At 37.6% G+C, this 20,555-nt stretch overlaps 1 protein-coding gene across 2 annotated transcripts in view; it reads right to left on the reverse strand.

Annotated features, from left to right (window-relative positions):
• PAK5 (p21 (RAC1) activated kinase 5) overlaps positions 1–20,555 on the reverse strand; it is a 276,521-nt gene that overhangs the window by 231,191 nt on the left and 24,775 nt on the right. Inside the window, exon 2 of one of the 2 annotated variants that reach the window (XM_072736385.1) lies at positions 8,749–8,904. The exons of the other annotated variant lie outside the window; for it this stretch is intronic. The gene's annotated coding sequence lies outside the window, so the exon portion shown is untranslated. The remainder of the gene's footprint in view (positions 1–8,748; positions 8,905–20,555) is intronic. 2 annotated transcript variants of the gene reach the window in all.

The raw sequence follows: 20,555 nt of genomic DNA on the forward strand, positions 1-20,555 counted from the left end.
GCAACCAACTGCTTTGGTTCAAGTTTTTGGGATCCAAGGTTAAGGCATGAGCCATGTCACACCATTATTAAGCCACAGCACCTTGCACAAAACAATTTATCAGACTGGTTTGCTGTCACAGAGCAAATGGCAAGAGAAGTTCTTATTTTGAGGTGAAGTGTGGGAAGAGGAAGAAAGGGGAGCAAGAAGCATATTCCAGGACATGAGTGAGAGGGAGGACAGAAGGCTTGAGGTGAGAACATTACCCACAGGGAGAATGGCTGCTAAAATAAGCCACCTGTGAAGAGTTCTATTTTATAGTCTGATCTTGGATCAAAGATGAGGAAAGGGGAGAGACTAGTTCTGAAAATAACCTTCCACTACTTCACAGTTGGTCTCCGATCCAATCAGGCTAAGAGAAAAAAAGAAAAACTTAAGGTGTCTAAACATGTAATGGGAAATAATGCCACCCTCTAGGGCCTCAGGGCAGCTTCTAATCAGATATGCAGAGCCACCCAGGTAAAGGGATAGGCCATTGGCACTATCCCGCTCAACTCCTTTTTATGTTATAAATGGCATTTACGATTTTCTCCAAATCCCTATCCTGTCATTGCCCCCTCTGGTCATTATTTCGCTTTTCCTCCCCTTTATCATCAAGCTCCATAAAAGTGCAGCATTCTCTGGAGACATCTCATTCTGTATCACCCCGTGCCACTGCCCCCTTGATACTTCTCTTACAACAAAGGTTGATTGTGATTCTCTATTTACCAAAAGGGTGGGATCTGGTCCTCCTCTTTCCTTGCCTCTCTGCAGAACTGGAAATGTGTGGGTTGCATTACCTGTCTTCCCTGACCTTCCCCTCCTGTTTTTGCACCTCCTTCATGAGATCACCTTTCCAGGCCTATTTCTTTTGCCTTCCCTTTACACAGGAATAGCATCCAATATTTGGCATCTTTCTCTCCTTGCTCTATTGTATATGTTTGCTGCCATTAGTCACAACTCCCTTATAGATCCTAAAAACCCTAATTTTTAATCCATACGTCACCTCTAAGCCCTAGATATATACTCTAAATTCCCTGCTTCCTGGACAGGTCCATCAGCAAGCCTTTAGGCACCTCAAATCCACACATCTGTCTACAACTGAACTCTTGCTATGTCTTCACAAAGATGCTCCATCTTCTCATCCATGAGTAGTTTAGTGAGTGATCCACCACTTAATCACCCAGAGAAAAACCTCCAATCATTTTGGAGTCAGTGTCTTTCTGATGTATGCCAACAAAGGCAGGGGTGTGCCCCATTCACACCCTCTGGTCCTCACCACTTCACACACATGGGATTTTCAAATAACCAGCCCCACTTCTCTCTGGCCATCAAGTCTCTTTGCCCACCTGTAAAACAGACTGGCAAAGCATCACAACATTCAGGGGATGGTATAAACAGGTAAAAACAACCCATTAATCCTTTTTTTAAAAGGGAGCATGGAGCCCAACAAGGGCTGAACTCACAATCTGAGATCAACCTGAGTGGAGATCAATAGTCAGACAGACGCTAACCAACTGAGTCACCCAAATGCCCCAAATCATCAATCCTTTTAAAAATTATAGCTTCAAACAAGACATTGGTGCTTAGACCAAACCACTCTTACAATTACTTTGCTCAAATCTGCTTTATATAATACAAACACTATCTATGAGCTGGAGATGAAGCAAAGAAAGAGTCCTTTTAAAAGGGCATTTTGTGGATGAGCCACAGGCCTCATAAAAGCAACTTTTCCAGGGACCCTACCCTACCAACTGGGTCACACTTCCATGGTTTTGCTCAAGCTGCTGGTTCTACTGGTATTGTTTGGTGAAAGTTTATCTTCAAGGACTTGATACAAGTTTATAAAGCTGCTTCTGCCTGCAAACCCTTCAAGGGTCAGGGGTATTTGGCAGGGACAAGTATACTCTAGCTCAGAATCTCTATCATGTTATTGTTCTTTATCTGCCTAGCTCCCTTGTCAGACCACAAGCAGCTTGAGGGGCAGGACTGAGTTTGATGACTATTCTGAATCCTCCCACTGCATGCAATACATGTTGTACTTATTAGAAGGACAGGTTTAAAAATGAGTGAATGATTTATGAAAAGAAGACAACATTTCTGACAGCTTTTTGTTGGCAGGAAAATACATGAGGAGATGTTGAACATTTAAAGGATCCATTTTAAGTAATGAGAAAGTCACAGAATACCAAATACCATATCTACAGAGGAAACACAGCTTGGTAATCAGAGAGAATAAGATCTCTGGTCCTGGACCCTGAACTGAAATGACATCTTTTGTTACCAAGTCACAATAGGTCTACAACAGAGCTGAGTCAAGTGCCTTTCAGAAGTGCTGCTTGCAGTTATTATATTCCTCATCCTATGAATGGTACCAGGGGTTATTTTCCCATGAAAATGTATCCAAGAATTGCCAGGAACTTCTTAAGTGGTATGGTAATTTCTGGCAGACACATATCTGAACACATCTCCAATTTAATTTTCAAGAAACGTAAACAGAGACAATCTTTTTGAGAATGCCTAATAACAGACCCCCAATAAACAAGCACAGATAAACATGTTTGAATAGAAAGCTAGAGAAGATATTACCATTTCAGGGATGACTGACAACCCATTTATATTTTACTACATATTATAGTAGTAATCCCAGCAATGCAGTATTTTCAGAATGTGAGACTATGTGAGAGATTCGTCAGTTACAGGAGATATAATTAACCAACCTCAGATCAAGTCAAAGTTGGAATCAAGCAGGGTATGACTCAATCAATCAAACATGCTGGCAGAGAATTAGCAGACAGGTAATCAGATTGCTAGATTAGAGAACAGGACTAAATCAAGCTCACTCTGTTGCATCAGGAGTACCTTGGAAACTTAGGGGGAAGGTTTCTTAAATACTTGTACCAGTGCCTCATCAATGTCTGAGTACCATGAGGATGCCATTTTGTCCCTTTGGCAGAAGAGTTTATGAATCCTATCCAATCGGTGGCTGCTCTCTCTGCTTTTCAGTACTTTCATTAAGGCTAACTTCAATCATTTATTCAGCAAATATTTGAGTACTTATTCTACAGTTTATAACGGGCTAACTTCCTGGGGATATGAACTATTATCCTAACCTTGTGATTATCAATCTTTGGCAGCAAAAACATGAAACAAATGAGTAAACAAGTGTTTGAAAAAGATTTTTTTGTATATTTTTATTGGCGTTTGATTTGCCAACATATAGCATAACACGCAGTGCTCATCCCGTCAAGTTCCCCCCTCAGTGCCCATCACCCAGTCACCCCATCCCCCCGCTGACCTCCCCTTCCCTTGTTCATTTCCCAGAGTTAGGAGTCTCTCATGTTCTGTCACCCTCACTGATATTTCCCACTCATTTTTTCTCCTTTCCCCTATAATCCCTTTCACTTTTTTATATGCCCTGTATGAGTGAAACCATAAAATGACTGTCCTTCTCCAACTGACTTACTTCACTCAGCATAATACCCTCCAGTTCCACCCACGTCGAAGCAAATGGTGGGTATTCATCGTTTCTAATGGCTGAGTAATATTCCATTAGATATGTATACCAAGATAAAAATGATTTTTTATAAAGTGCATTAGTCTGTGCTGGTACCAAATAACCTGTGAGTACCTATTGGTACCTACACCAATAGGTTACCTAGAAGTACCTATGTACTGACCTGTGTCAGTTTAAGCTGGCAAGAAAGCAGACTCAGAATTCTAGAATTACGAGAAGTTGCAGATGGAGAAAAGGGCACAAAAGTTGAGGGAGATGAAAAGATGTGGATGTAAATCATTGAATCTCTCTGTATATGTAATAAAGACAAACAGGACAGGACTGCAGAATAGAAAGAAAAATAGATTAGCAGACCAGAGGTCTTGATGAAGCAGAAATGTCTCTTATGGGAATATATAGCAGGTGACCAGGATAGGAGGCACAGAGCAGGACACATGCAACCATGATGCTAAAGGTAGTGGGGTTTCCAGTCATGGCAGGACCCCAGTGTGACCTTGGGAGAGTGTGGTTAAAGTAAAATGCATCAAAATGTCACTGTAAATGAGAAGATGGAGGAACTAGAAAAGAAATGTGGACACGTTGTGCTTGCGTGTTTTTGAGAAGTTGGTCACAATGACACTTGCAGAAAGAGAATATTTCATCTTCCATTAAGGCAAGAGTCTCCAAATCTGATACTTGTCTTTTTTTTTTTTTTTTTACCACCAAGTTACATATTTCAATAAAAGAAGAACCACAACTTTAGTCTATGAGGAGGCTCCCTGGTTGGCTTTCCTTCTGGCTCCCATTCCACAGGCTTTCCCTTTCCTACTGCACATTTTTATCTTTTCCCCCCATTTACATTCCCTTCATCCCCAGGCCCCCACTGCATCCATTCTACATATAACTCAGCTTCCACCACCCAGAGAGCTTTGCCCTTCTGGATTCAAGATGTGGCTTCCATAAATACCCTCAGGTGTGTGTTACAAATATTAGCAATTAACAGAAGATCCTGACTCTCCCTTGGGTACTCATTTTCCAAGATGAACGTGTCACCAGGCCTGTTAAATCAGTCTCCAGGCAAAAAAAAAAAAAAAAGCAAGATTGAGTTTCATGTTTCCTACTGGGAACCACTGCATATTTATAAATTTTCTAAGCTGTAAGTACTACACATATTTTATAACCGTATCTACACCAAAGATATTTATACAATCTATGATTTTTTTCCATCAAAAAGGATGCACCTGGCCAAGTAAATGGTTCTAAAATGATTAATGAATGTTTTCCCTCACAAGCATTTAAATGCCTCTAAAAATAACTGGATTACAACCTTGATGGTGTTTACCATCAAAAATTTGAAGAAGGCACAATGAAATCCAACCACAATTCCACCACCCTCAGAGATAAACACTCAAAATATTTTCCTTATTTTTCAGATACCCAATTATGGGGGGGAAATGGATTTCTACTGTATGGAAGTGCCTGGAACATAGATGGTGAATAAGTATTTGCAGACTGAATGAATATAGTATCTGTACACTTCTGTAATCCATTTAAAAATCTCTGTTCTAAAACTAGGATATTATAAAAGGACCATTTGTAAATTATAAAAATTTAAATATCTAATAGTCCAAAAAAGAGATGAAATAAGAAATTCTTTTCACTCCATATTGCCATTCCCTGGAAGAAATCCCAGTAGAAATCCTGGAAACTCACACAGAAAGAGATAGAGAAATACACATGCAGATATCAATATGGAGCTACATTTAACAACAAATGGTATATATGCTATAGGATGTTTAACAGTGTACTTGTTCCACTTCACATTGCTTAAATAGGTCTCCCATATCCACATGCAAATTTACTTTTTTTTTTTTTTTTACACAAAGGCTTCATATGAATTGTCCTATAACTTCACTATTAAATTGATGGAATTTCTTGTGGTGACCAGATTTTTTGCTGTTAAAAACAAGACTGGAATAAACATTATCCGGGCTTGCAACAAAGACTTATTAAGCACTCACATGCCATGCCATGAACCCAACTCTGGAGACTGAGATGTTCACAAAACACCTTGGATCTCTAACTTCACAAAGTTAACAAGAGGAGAGTGACAACAAGAAAACAAAAACGAACCTATCCTTCCCAACCTTAACTGGTACCATGAGGGAGGAGGAGAGAGAAAAAAAAAATCAAAAGGAAGTGATGTGATAACGGACAGGCAGGAAGGTCTCTCTGAGGATGTAACCAGCAAGATGAAAATTAAGTCCACTGCAAAGGTATGAGGGGCACCTAAGCACAGACAACAGCTAATGCAAAGAGCCCAGTGAGAGATCTTGTTTCCAGGAAAGACAGTAAACATGGCTACAGTATAGAGAATATAGACCAAGGCTGAGCTGGAGAGGGGAGAAAATGGGTGGATCTTACAGGATGCTAAAAAAGTTTTAATTCTTTTCCAAATGTTACAGAAAACTACGTAGGAGCAATTAGTGAGGGAGTGACAGGATTTGAGTTGCATTTTTAGAAGATCCCTCTAACTGCTGTGGGAAAGTGTGCACAGGGAATTGTTGCAGGTTATTATAGGAAGCAAACAGATAGTGGTGGGGTTTGGTCCAGAGTAGGGGCAATGGATGGGGAAAGGCGTGGAAGATCATTTTTGAAGTCACAGTTTGGGGTATGGATAAGAGCAGAGGAGATGCGGAATTCTCAAAGGACAGTGGCTGGGCTGTGAGCAACAGGAAGATACCTTTTTCTGAAACAGAAGAAAAAGGGAAATAGGGTTGGGGGAAAATGTAGAGTTCTACTTCGGATATATCACTTTTGTTTCTTTATTAGACAACCAACTGAAGGTGCCAATTACATGTGCATGAGAGTCTGGATTTCAGCACACAGTTCTATGCTACATAGAAATGATTCCTCAACTTATGAATGTTTGGTTGTCATCCACAGAGAAACAAACTGGACTGTGTAGGATAAGTGGGTTGACAGCAGTAACACAACCGGTAGAGACCGTTTGGAGAAGGTTGCTCTGGTGAAGACAGCAGGTTAACTCAAATGCTACACAAAAGAGAACTAGAAGTCAGTGAGAGGGAGACCGCAGGGAAATCTGGTTCAGTGGCACTTTGGGGGCAAAACTAGATTGTAATGAGTTTCCTAGTTATTGGAAGGTAGGAGGATGTATATGAAGACAATTCTTAGAAGTTTCACGTTAAAATCTGCTTAACAATAGAGTAACAGTAGGAGTTATAAGGTCAAAACTGTTGTTGTTGTGTGTATAATTGTAACATGAGGAGTCACTGGGCATGAATGGGAGTAATCCAATATGGCAAGAGGAGAGCAACCAAGCAAACAATGAAATCTGGAAAAAGTTAGAAAGGATAGGATTCAAAGTACAGGGCTTATCTTTGACTTCCTCCAGTGAAGAGGATGGATGAAGGAGAAAATGGGATTCAGACACCAGCTGGTGTGTGGATTTGTGATAAGATGCCAAGAATCTTCTTTCGGATGGTCTCTATTTTCTCAAGAAAGCATGAGGTGAGTCAGCCTCAAGTGCATGTACTTAGGTGCCTATAAGAAGAGGCAAGTCTGTAGGGGGAGAGCAAGATGCTGAATTCTTTGTAGGCACTGGAAAAGGAAGCTTGGTAGATTCTCCAGCTAGTGCTTTGCTTCCATTTTAGTTGGGGCTTATTAATTTGTAGTGACAGCTATCTTCCAGCCATGATTCTGTCAAGTTAACATTTATACAGGGTTCACCTAGGGCAGTGTTTCTCAAAATGTGCCACCCAGACAAGCACCACTAGCCTCACCTGATAAGTTATGAAATGCAAATACCCAGCCCCACCCCAGACCTACTTGCGTCAGAATGCCTGGGGGTGGAGCCCAGCCATCTGTTACTATGCCTTCCAGGTAATTCTGATGCACTGGAGAATTTGGGAACCACTAATCTAGGAAAAGCTCTTTTTTCCTTTATTTTCTCTCTCTCTCTCTTTTTTTTTTTTTTTTTTTGCCATGTGAATGCAAAGGAAGAAGAGAGCACAAAATAATTAAAATGCATCTGCAAGAGTAATTATACTGATGATCCACAGAATAAAAAGTAGATAATCCGCGAAGGCATCCTTTATAAATACTTGGGCCCTTTTTAGATAAATACTTAAAACATATCATTCTTATTTTAAATTTTAAATTGTGATACATATTAGACAATAGCCCTCCAAAAACTCTATATACCTGTCCACAGAGAAAAAAAAAAAATGCCCCTTGCGCTGTATGCCAACCCAACAATTTTTTTTTATTGAAGTATAATTAACAATGTTATATTAGTTTCAGGTGAAAAATTCTTTTTTAATTCATATCCATTTAAATAGTGAAGGAGTTATCTCTTGGTTGTTATTTCTGTGTTGCTGTTGCTTTTTATTGCACTTATGTCCCCAAAATGAAATGTACAAGAACAGTATGGGGAGGTACCTCACAGAAATATAGAAGAAAAGAACCAAAGGAGAGTGAGGTGGAACAGGCTATATGTCCAGAGTATGGTATGGCTCCATTAATAGGAATGTGTTTCCTGTTCAATTCCAGCAATATTCCCATTCAGTTCTGTCCCAGGAAAATTCCTAGGGGTCTTCCTATTCAGTTCTGGGTATCACACTTTGGAAGAGATTTATAATCTAAAACTCTACCATAATGACAAAATTCCTTCCCAAGACCACCGAACATAAGGTATAGTTGGATGTTTGGGGAATATTTGGCCTAAAATATAGATTTCTGTGGAGAGAATGTAGAAAAAGAGACCAGCATGGCACCCATAAAGAAATACATGAATAATTTACAAATGGAAGACAGCATAGACTTCATCATAATAAATCTTTTTAAAAGATTCAAAGGTAAAATTTATAAGGACACAACTTCTATTATGGCCTATAAAAATACTTCCTAATAAAACAGAACCATCTTTCCTAATCCTCTAGGTTTTCAGCTCAGGTTGAATGGTATTAGTAAAGATCTAGAACAAGATTCTCTACCTTCTTCTCAAACTTTGGAGCCCTCAAAGCACCATAAATCTCAAACTGCATTTTTGTAGACATAAATTCACCTTATCTGTTATTTAAATTTCAAACAGCACCTGTTCCCCAGCCAAACAATCTGAGTTTCTCATTTAGCTGTAAGCAAGGAGATAAAGGTCACTTTCATTTTGTAAACATTATTATCCAACTACTATCAAAAAAGCTTATTTAGGGTACCTGAGTGGCTCAGTCAGTTAAATGTCTCTTGATTGTGGCTCAGGTCATGATCTCAGGGTTGTGAGCTTGAGCCCCGAGTCAGGCTTCTTGCTGGGTGTGGAGCCTGCTTAAGATTCTCTCTCCCCCTTCTCCCTTCGCCTTTCTCTCTCTCTCCCTCTAATTAAAAAAAAAAAAAAGTTTATATTTAAATTAGTAACTGTTTATTGTGAATCTTAACATCTATTTGAACTTTGTGCCTATGAGATAGTATGAAAAATACACTCAGAGACTTTCTACTTCTAGTACTCTTGCAGTAGGACTAGTTTTGACAGAATGATAAATATGACCAGCTAGTAAGAAGCAAATGTGTAATACCAGACTCAGAATCTGAATTTATCATGATGCAGTTCACAGTGGTTCTTCTAATAGATTTACTTCCAACATCTCCAAGGCTGGCAAAATGACTGATTATGGCCTAAAAACCTCTGCTATCTCTACTTCCACCTTCTAAGAAGTGAATCTAAGTCACACATGTCAACCTACTATGAACCTGTTTTCCTAAAGACACAAAATCAACATCACAGACATAACTGGCCTCTCTCATCTACACAACTCCCTCCATTAAGGAGTTTGATTTTTTTTTTTAAAGGAGTTTGATTCTAGATCATACTTCCAGCTCCAGAAAGGACAGACACCAGTAGGAGTGGCAAAATTCATTGCAGAAACTGAACAGCACATGAAAATAAAGATACATTCTAAAAATTCAAAGACTGTAGGAGAATTTGAGAAGTGTTCTTACAATAGTATAGTTACATAACCACTTAGCACATAAACTTTTATCTTTACAGTAAGATACAGAATCAGCAAAGAAAGAAAACATGAATAGAGAATTCCTACTTCAATATTACTATAGTCCCAATGGGAAAACAAATCATGAAAACCTTATATATAACCCCTATCAAGAAGATTTTCAGGTCATGGCTGAGAATAATTTAGTGGGTCACTCCTCCCTTCACTGCAACCTGCAAGGAGAAAAGGGACGCTAGCTAGACACATTTATTTGCCATGGGGGAAAATATTAGGCATAGCATGCAACTAATTCCTCCTTGTCTTCTTGTCCATAAAAAGTCTCAAATTTTCAAACTCTGCTAGTGTCATTATTAAAATTTTTTATTTGCTGAAGATGATAATTAGCACACCCCATGTATCTCACAATAATATCCTGGTATATTCTGAATGAAGATTTTCTTCTGTCCTTAAAGAGGTAGCAAATTTTTGGACAAAGCTTCTTAAAGAGTTTATCACTTGAAAATATCTCTGAAACTCAGCTCCCTGAGAACACAAGGTAGATTTTAAGTATGTACTTGTGTATGTATAACACATAAGCAGGTAAACTACTTCTGCTGGCTAGAAAAAATAAAATTTTCTTCTGCTCTCCATCCCCATTATAATTTCAAATTCTATTTTAATTAAATGTGATAATGGCAAGACTTATAATTCAACATTTAAGTATAAATAAACTCTTATTAACTCAGACTAGTTGTAGGAAAGGCCAGTGTAAACTATAGTATCTCAATTCTAAATAGCTAGTGATAAATTAAGGTTAATTCCATGTATCAAAGTAACTCAAACTGAAGGCCACCAAAATACCACAGAGGAGGAAGGCCTCAGGCAAAGGTTTGTGCATTGCTACTTTATCAGGGAGTGCCATCTCAGGAAGGGAGAGTGAGCGATGCAGAAACTAAAACAGGAAAGTAAAGAGTCAATACAAAAATGCTTTACAATGCTAGTCACCACTAATGGGGACTAATTTCGCTTGATCTTGTAGAGCCATCCTCTGAGAAGCCATTAAAAAATTCTGCTCAGGACAGTCATTCTGGCGGTAGAATATTTTTTCAACTGGCTTTTGTTCCCCACCTAGCAAAGATTAGCACAATGGGGCATTCATTGCCCATATTTCTGGGGTGTGTGTTTGTGTGCAATAAATGCAATCTCACAGAGTCTCATGCTTTGGGTATCAACAAGGAAGGCAAAAGGCATGTGGCTCATGCACAACATGAGGTGGGGCCAGGCTAGATGCATGGGACAATAGCTGAAGACCACAATGAGTGGCCATAGCAGTGACTGGAAGGAGAGACAAGTGAGCCCAAGAGGACCTAAAGTAGCTTATGAAAAACACTTCATGTGGACAGCACTGTAAATATGGTGGAAGAGCTAGGATATACCCATATCTTTCATGTGCATTGAAAGCATCTAGAAGAGTAGCCCAGAAATTGTTAACGTCACTTACCTACTGGGGGAAGTAACTCTGAAAATGGGGTGGGCTGGGGGAGGGGGAGAAGGAACCTGGATTGTGTAAATTTTTATGTTTTGATTTTGAATCATATGAATGTATTTCCTATTCAAAAATAATTTTTTAAAACTCAGAGCTTTGAAAAAGGTATAGGATTTAAGCATATATTTTAAGGTCATGAAGGAGAAACATATAACCCTGGGAAGTGGTGGAGAGCCTGAGAATTGGTGACGAGTGGGAAGAGAAGCGTTAGAGATGAAATAATTGCTCCAAATTCTCCATCTTCCTCCCCATCCCCGCCCCACCCTAGTAAGGGTTGAAGAGATTCTGTATCAGCCAAGAGAGAATGGAGTCAGAACAGTGTTTAAAACAAAGCAGAAACCAAAAAGAGGGATGGGCTCAGAAGGGGAACAGTTAATTGTCATTTTATTCACTTCTGAGCTATTTGACATTTTAAACATGTGCGTGCATTACTTATATTAAAAACAGTTTAGTAAGAATTAAGGAAGAAAAATATACATTCTAATCCATTCCTCCTCAAGACAGAGCCACTAAAGGTAGGTCCACCAAGACAACTTCAAATCAGAAGATCACCATGAATCCTAAAGACACTTATTTGAAGAGTACCAAAGCTTCCTGAAGCATTTAGAAAACAACGAAGGACAAGACAATAAACAACAACAAAACCAGTGCTTATAACTCGGAACACTGCCACTGTTATGAACACTAACACCACACAAAAAGAGCTCATTTTTAAAATGTGAGTTTATTAGAAATTGACATCCAGAATAAACAGCTGCAGTTGCCTGAAATGACAAAGCCCCTTTACCAGGTCAAATCAATGACCACTTACTGCACTGAGCCCAGATTAGCATGAAATGATATGCAAGGGCACATCCCAGCACACATTTGAGGACTGTAAAGTGCCAGCCTCACCAAAGTACTTGAGAAACAGCAGTTTCTCAGAGAGGAAAGGGATAAATTCTCCTTACATGAATATGAGATATTCAACATCCCAACAATTAGGATGACTCACTGAAGGCAAAGAGTTAGAAAAGAAAAAATTGGGAAAATTCTAATAATACATTAGCCTTCAAAACATATCTCTGAAATAAGGGCAGATCAAGAGGATGTTGGAAAAGCTGATGTAACCCATCACCAGTGACTTATCTAAACCAATATATTAGACAAACAGGCTGCAATATTTTATCTGCATTCAAGTATCAACTGTAAGAGAAAAATAACCTGCCAATAGATATCTTCCGGGAAAAGGTAAAATTAAAATAAATGGGAACATTATGGTCAGAACGTTGTTCAGAAACTAATAAATCCCTTTAGCAATTAGGCATTCCTGGCTCCACAGGTCTTCTACATGCCAAGATGAAGTCCTAAAGCCTTTTCAAAAACCATCTTCCAAATCTGACATGGAAGACATCATATACCAACTAGAGAAGTTCATCACATCATCAGTATTAAAATAAAGGCAAAGACTAATTCAGGAGAAATTTCAAATATCTGATGAAGCCTAATATCTTCGAAGCCCACCTGAAAGGCCTGGGTCATGGCTATTGCAGGAGACCTCCTAGCCCAGCAGCAACATCCCATCCTGGGTACTTGTTAGAAAGGCAGACTCTCAGACCCCAACCCAGATTCGCTGCATCACAATCTCCATTTAACAAAAGCCCTAGTGAGTCGTATGTTCATTGAGTTTTGAGAAGCACTATGTTTCTCAATCTTGACTCCATAGTCATCTGGTGGTACTTATATAAAATATAGATTTCCAAGCACCTTCTCATACTTATTCAATTTTCAGGCACCAGCCACAAAGATATATTAAGTAAGCACTTTAGGTAATCTTTTAAACCAGGCAAAGGATAGATATATATGTCAATGAAATAGAAATGAAAGTCCATAAAAACCAAAAACATGTATCTATGGTCAATTCCTTTTTTTTTTCTTAAAAATCATATCTTGGCAGGTCAGAGGGTTTTTTTTAATTGAGTCATTATTGACATATTGAAATACTGTACATACTTAATATATATATCTTGATTATTCTGAGGTATATACTCTTGATACCACCACCATATACAATGTCATACCTCAATCATCACCTCTAGAAGTTTCCTCTCCTTTTTTTTTTTTTTTTTAACATTTAGTACAACATCTACCCTTTCAAATTCTTAAGTATGCAGGACAACACTATCAATTAAACTCTACTATACAGCAGATCCTTAGGACTTGCTAGTCTTGCACAGGTAACACTATATCCTACCACCAATACCTCAAGTCCTCCTCCCCCTGGTCCCCTGTAACCCCATCCTACTCTGCTTCTAAGAGTCTGACTTTTGTGGGGGCATCTGGATAGCTCAGTTGGTTAAGCCTCTGACTCTTGATTTTAGCTCAGGTTGTCATTCCAGGGTTGTGAAATCAAGCCCCATGAATGGCTCCCCACTCAGTGGGGAGTCTGTTTCTTTCCCTCTGCCCCTCCCCCAGCTTGCCTGTGTACCTGAGCATGCTGTCTCTAGCTTTCTAAAATAAATAAGTCTTAAAAAAAATAACAGTCTGACTATTGTAGATTTCTGATATAACTGGCATAATATAGTATTTGTTTTCCTGTGTCTAGCTTACTTCACTTAGCATGTTTTCTAAGTTCAACCATGTTGTAGTAAATGGCATAATTCCTTCTTTTTGAGGTGGAATAATATTCCATTGTGTATATATACTACATTTTCTTAATCCACTCATCTGTTGATGGATACGTAGGTTGTTGTTTCCATGTCTTTGCTATTGTAAATAATGCTACAATGAACACAGGAGTGTAGGTGTCTTCTCAAGATCCTGATTTCAATTGAGTATACCCAGGAAATTGCTATGACAGTTCAATGAAGGAAAGAATGGTATTTTCAACAAATAACGCTGAGACAACTACATTCAAAAGAATGAATCTGACCATACTACCTCAACACCACTTGCAAAATTTAACCAAACATGGATCAAGACCTAAATACAAGAGCTAAAACTACAAAACTCATAGAAGAAAACATACAGGGTAATCTGCATTATCTCAGGTTATTTGGCAATAGTATCATAGATAGGAAACAAGCAACCAAAGAACAGATAAAGTTGACTCCACCAAAATTAAAAACTTTTGTGCAAAGGACACTATTAAGAGGGTGAAAAGACAATGCATAGGAAAAATATCTACAAATCATATATCCGATAATGGTGTAGTATCCAGAACATAAGAACTCTTTTCAATAATTTTTATTTTTATTATTGGGTTATAAGAGTTCCCAAGTAGTTCAATTTAAAAATACATTTTTTCAAAGAAGACATACAAATGGCCAATAAGCACATGAAAAAAATGTTCCACATCATTACTCACCAGGGAAATGAAAATCACAAAATGAGATACCACTTCACACCACCTAGGATGGCTTGAATCAAACAGATCATAGCAAGTGACAAAGACATGCAGAAACTGCATCTCTTATGGTAATGTAAAATGGTACCGGACTTTGGAAAATCGGCAGTTTTTCAAAACACACAGTGACCAAAAGAACCTAACAATTCCATTTTAGGTATATACCTAAGAGAATGGAAAACACGTTTGCATAAAAATTGTGCTCAAGTATTGACAGAGGCTTCATTATTTACAATAGCCAAAAAGTGAAAACAACTCAAATGTCCATCAACTGATGAATGAATAAGCAAAATGTGGTGTAGCCACACAACAATCTTTTAGTCACAAAAAAGAAATAGAATACTGATAGATGGTATAAACACGGATGAACCTTAAAAACATGAAAAACATTATGCTAAGTGGGAAAAAAGGCTAATCACTAAAGTACCACAACTAGATGATCCTATTTATATAAAACGTCCAAAATAGGTAAATCCATATAGACAGACAGGAGATTGGTGATAGCCTAGGGCTTAGAGTTTGGTGAAATGCAGGAAAGAAGGGAATGGACTGTTAATGATTACTAGGTTTCTTAAAGGGGGATGAGAATGGTCTAAAGCTGATTATGGAAATGCTAACACAAATCTGAATATCACTGAATTGTATACTTCAATTGTACTGAATATTAATTATATCTCAATAAACCTGCTAATTAAAAAGAAACCAGAAGTGATTATTTCTAGGGGAGAGAAGGCAATATAATTGGGGACTAGTACACAGCAGGATTTCAATTATATTAGTTATATATTTTTTTTATATTAGTTATATTTTACTTTTAATGCTGCTAGTGGGTATATGGGGAACATTATATTATCCCCATTATATTAGATGTCAATATCAGTTGTGATAATTTTATTTAAAAGATGCTCCCAGAAGGGAGATATGCATGTTGACCAGTTTGGGAAACCTCATCACCATCACTTCCAAGCTTTCAACCAACACTGTAAACCTTTGGTATGCACCAGATACACCTACAATATTTTCATAAAAGTGCAGATAGCAAGGCCTCACACCAGATCAATCAACTCAGAGATTCTGGAAAGGTAAACAGACCATGAAAAATGGCCAGGTCATTTTGCTGAACAATTCAGTTAGAGTAAAAACTCTTACTACTTATCTGTTGAGGCCATCCAAAAATGTCATATGTTTTTGGCATCCTCATAAGGATAATGACAAAGATTCTGGGTTTAGGGGACAGCCCTATGTTTAAAATAATAGAAAAGAGGTGTTAATTTTAGCCATTCTGATCAGCATGAGGGTATCTCATTGTGATTTTGATTTCTATTTTCCTGATGCCACAGGATGTTGAGTAGTTTTTCATGTATCTGTTGGTCATATTATGTCTTCTTTGGAGAAATGTATGTTCATGCCTGGGCAAGAATGCAGAGAAAAGGGAACCCTCTTACACTGCTGGCAGGAATGCAAACTAGTGGAACCACTCTGGAAAACAGTATGGAGGTTCCTCAAAAGTTAAAAATAGAACTATACTATGGCCTAGAAATTGTACTACTAGGTATTTATCAAAAAAATACAAACATAGTGATTACAAGGGTCACTTGCACCCCAATGTTTATAGCAGCAATGTCCACAATATCCAAGCTATGGAAAGAGCCCAGGTGTCCATCAACAGATGAAAGGATAAAGAAGATGTGTTGTGTGTGTGTGTGTGTGTGTGTGTTCCACACACAATGGAATATTACTCAGCCAACAAAAAGAATGAAATCTTACTTGCAATGACATGGATGGAACTAGAGGGTATTATGCTAAGTGAAATAAGTCAGTCAGATAAAGACATACCATATGATTTTACTCATATGTGGAATTTAGGATACAAAACAGATGAACACAGGGAAGGGGAAGGAAAAATAAGACAAAAACAGAGAGGTAGGTAAACTCTAAGAGACTCTTAACTATAGGAAACAGAGTTGCTGGAGGGAAGAGGGGGCAGGGGAATGGGGTAACTGGATGATAGGCCTTAAGGAGGGTGTGTGATGGAATGAACATTGGGTGTTAAAGGGGACTGATGAATCACTATATTCTACCCCCCGAAACTACTAATATGGTATATGTTAAATAAATTAAATTTAAATAAATTTAAAAAAACAGGAGAGGGGAAATAGGAACAAGAAACCACAAATATCTGATTTTAGACAGGAAAGGAACAGGTGAGACAACTAAATGATCATGCAGGTAAAAACTTGCTTTCTCCTACCATGAGGGATTTAGTTGGGTATGTGACTGGATCCTATCTTTGTCTAATCTATGTTGTGCTTAAGTTTGGTTCTAGTTCATTTTACTTGATATTAAAATCAGACTTGAATAGTTTTGACTTGAATATAGTCTTGATTTCACCTGTCATCTCTACCTTCTACCATCTGCCTCTTCAGAAGTAGGCCTATGCCTTCCTGGTGTTTCTTTTCACACATCATTTCTTCAAGCTTTTAAATTATTGGCTTTGCATTTTTGAAACCCACACTGTGCCATCTATAGACCACATGAAAAATGTTCTTGAGGGTTCATGGCGTGATGTTGTCATTGTTTTTTGGTCCCTTCACATTTGTAAGCACTGTTCCTTCAAAACTCTGAGCTCAGGATGCCAGTTTTTTAAAAAGTTGCATTGTCTTTGCTGACTTAATATTTCTCAAATGTTTTTAAATTTATTCACATCCCACATTCCTTATTTATAACATCTATGAAATTATAATTTTGTTTAAATCCATTTTAAATTAACTCACTTAAAAAAGTTATCCTAACCTACTGCAAATAAATTCACAAGTTTAACGTGCCTCTTTTGTTTAGTTATGTATTATATAAATACATAAATAACAATTTTTAAGTTTGTGAACTACGTGACATCATAATGTTATGTTATAAGAACTATCTTTTACAGAACATTGCTTGAAAGGCTGCAAGGTCAGAATTTTATTCTGAGGAAGCCTCTTCATCCTCCTGAATTACCAAAGTTTGTAAACCCTCTGGCCACCAGATCCTATTTATCTTTACTCAGACTTTCTGTTCTGTAAGCATTTTCCTAACACTGAAGCTCTACCTGCCAACACTAAAATGACTTCCTCCCAAGACTCACTAGCTTCATTTCATCATCTTACCTTTGTTAGTCAGAGTTAAGTCCATGGTCACAGATGCCCCTCATTGCTTCCTCTATCTTTTGGTCAATAGTTCTATATCTCCTCTGCACCTGGGGGGCTTTCAAAAATCCTGATGTCCTACAAGGATGTCCACATTCACAACTTTTATTCATAGTTGTGAAAGGAAGTCATAGCTAGTCATAGCAATCAGACAAGAAAAAAATATTAAAAGGCATCCATCCAAGTTGTAAGAAAGAAGTAAACTTTCACTATTTGTAGACTACATGATACTAAATAGAGAAAACCCAAAAGACTCCAAAAAAGTTTCTAGACTTGATAATTCAATAAGATTGTAGGATACAAGATCAATATGTAGAAATCTGTTGCATTTCTATACACTAATTATGAAATAACAGAAAGAGAATATAATCTCATTTAGAATTGCACCAAAAATAATACCTAGGAATACATTTAACCATGGATGTAAAAGATCTGTACTCTGAAAACGATAAAATATTGATGAGAGAAATTAAAGATGACACAAATGGAAAGATGTTTCATGCTCATAGATTTACAGAATATTGTTAAAATGTCCAAACAGCCCAAAGCAATCTACAGATTTAATGCAATCCCTATCAAAATACCAACACCATTTTTCACAGAACTAGAATAAATGATCCTGAAATTTGTATGGAACCACAGAAGACCGTGAACGGCCAAAGCAATTTTGAAAAAGAACAAAACTGGAGGTATCACAATCCCAAGTATCAAGATATACTACAAAGCTGTGGTAATCTAAACAGTATGGTACCAGCACAAAAACAAAGAGACCAATAGAACAGCCTAAAGAGCAGAGAAATAAGCCTTTGAATATATGGTCAATTAATCTACAACAAAGGAGACAAGAATATGCAATAGAAAAAAAATCTCTTCAACAAATGGCATTAGGAAAACTGGACAGCTGCATTGCAAAACAATGGAACTGGACCACTTTCTGACACCATACACAAAAATAAACTCAAGATGGATTAAAGACCTAAATGTGAGATCTGAAACCATAAAAATCCTGTAAGAGAGCACTGGCAGTTACTTCTCTGACATCAGCCATAGCAACATTTTTCTACATATGTCTCCTGAAGCAAGGGAAACAAAAGCAAAAATAAACTATTGGGACTAGATCAAAATAAAAGCTTCTGCACTGCAAAGGAAACAATCAACAAAACTAAAAAGTCAAGCAACTGAACAGGAGAAGATACTTGCATGTGACATATCTGATAAAGAGTTACTATCTGGGGTGCCTGGGTGATTCAAAAGTGTCTGCCTTTAGCTCAGGTCATGATCTTGGGGTTCTGGAATTGAGCCCCGTGTCAGGATCCCTGCTTAGCAGGGAGTCTGCTTCTCCCTCTCTCTCTGCTCATGTTCTGCTCATGTTCTCCCTCTTTCTCTCTCTCAAATAAATTAATAAAATTTTTTTAAAAAGTTACTATCCAAAATATATAAAAGATTTCTACAACTCAACATGGAAAAATAACCCAATTAAAAAATGGACAGAAGACATGAACAGACATTTCTCCAAAGAAGACATACAGATGGCCATCAGGTACATGAAAAGATGCTTAACATCACTCATCATCAGGGAAACGCAAATCAAAACCACAATGAGATATCACCTCATACCTGCCAAAATGGCTAAAACTAAAAACACAAAAATCAACAAATGTTGGTAAGGATGTGTAGAGAAAGGAACTCTTGTGCACTGTTGGTAGGAATACAAACTGGTACAGCTATTGTGCAAAACAATATGGAGGTTTCTCAAAAAATTAAGAATAGAATTACCATATAATCCAGTAATTCCACTGCTGGGTATTTACTCAAAGAATACAAAAACGCGAATTTGAAAAGATATATGCACTCCTATGTTTATTGAAATATTATTTACAATAGACAAATTATGGAAGCAGCCCAAGTGTCCATCGATGAATGGATAAAGAAGATGTGGTATACGCACACAGTGGAATATTACTCAGCCATAAAACAGAATGAAATCTTGCCATTTCCAACAGCATGAATGAATCTGGGATAGAATGTTAAGTGAAATAAATCAGAGAAAGACAAATACCATATGATTTCACTCATATGTGGAATTTAAGAAACAAAACAAAGAAAACAAACAAAGAAAACCTGGAAAGAGACAAATCAAAAAACAGACTCTTAACTACAGAGATGGTTACCAAAGATATGGAGGTAGATGAGGGATGGGTGAAATAGGTGATGGGGTATTCATGATGAACACTGAGTAATGTACAGAATTGTTGAATCACTATATTATTGTACACCTGAAACTAATATAACACCGTATGTTAACTACATTGGAATTAAGATTTTTTTAAGTAAAAAAAGACTTTAAAAAATCCTAATGTCCTAGTCATTCCACAGATCAATTAAACCAAAATCACTTGGCATGGGGCCCAGATGTCAGCGATGTTAAAATTCCCCAGATGACTTTAGCACGTAGCCCAAATTGACAGCTATTTCTCTAGAAAGACACAAATATCAGCAACACAAACCATGAACATATTAAAGGTAGTATTCAACTAAACTTAATTTGGCAGACATTTGCTTTTCTGACATCTCTAGACACTACAATTTATAATTCCAACTCTGTGATACCAAACTTGAAATAATACTTTGACATTAGCTGTTAAGACTAGGGTGGCTCAATGTTTCAGTGTTTGCCTTCAGCTCAGGGCGTGATCCCAGGTTTCCAGGGTTAAGTCCCACATATGGCTCACTGCAGGGAGTCTGCTTCTCCTTCTGCCTAGGTTTCTGCCTTCTCTCTGGGTCTCTCATGAATAAATAAATAGAATTTCAAAAAAAAAACCCTATTTTTGCAAAATGTACTCTACTTGCTATTACTCAAATGAAGAATAAGTTTCTTAATATAGACCAATAAAGACTGGCAAGGTCAGGTTTCACCACTTCT

This window comes from Vulpes vulpes, chromosome 14 (assembly GCF_048418805.1).
Source record: "Vulpes vulpes isolate BD-2025 chromosome 14, VulVul3, whole genome shotgun sequence".
NCBI lineage: Eukaryota > Metazoa > Chordata > Mammalia > Carnivora > Canidae > Vulpes > Vulpes vulpes.